We start from the raw sequence: 698 nt of genomic DNA on the forward strand, positions 1-698 counted from the left end.
GAGCTGGGGTGGCTGAGAGTCTACTAATGAAGAGAATTAGAAGTAGGTTGTAAAGCTTGCTCACTCCTCATTTTTCCCTGATCACCTCCATCAAGCTGCACTACCATCAGCTGGGAGAAAAGCGATTTTCAGTACAGGTGGGGTAAATGCTCTGAAAGGCTGTCCCCAGTAGAATATGCAAATAGGCAAATGTTTTCAAACTACTTGAAGGCTTAAAAAATGTTCCAGAAAAAAATCTTATCAAGATATGTGTGTGTGTGTGTATATATATATATATATTTTTTTTTTTTAACCAGCCAAAGTTTGAATTTGACAAAATCACAAAAGACAGAGGCTGTTACATAGAGGCTCTTAGTTTTCTTCAGGATGAAAATGAACCAATTAGTATAACCATACTTCCTTAAACAATGAAATTGCATCAGAATAACCCAACTATCAAATGGAAAAATAAAAGAGAAAAGTTTTTGTCTTACCATCATTTATTCCTTCTTTGATGTTCTTCCTTTCTTCATGTAGATCTGAGTTTCTGACCTGTATTTCCTTCTCTCCAAAAAACTTCTAACATTTCTTGCAAGGCAGGTATCTTGGCAACAAGGGTTTTTCACTCAATTTTTGTTTGCCTGAGAATGTATTTCTCTGGGTACGGAACTGTAAGTTTGTTTCTCTCAATCCTTTAAATATTTCATTTCACTCTCTTC

This window comes from Bubalus bubalis, chromosome X (assembly GCF_019923935.1).
Source record: "Bubalus bubalis isolate 160015118507 breed Murrah chromosome X, NDDB_SH_1, whole genome shotgun sequence".
Lineage (NCBI taxonomy): Eukaryota > Metazoa > Chordata > Mammalia > Artiodactyla > Bovidae > Bubalus > Bubalus bubalis.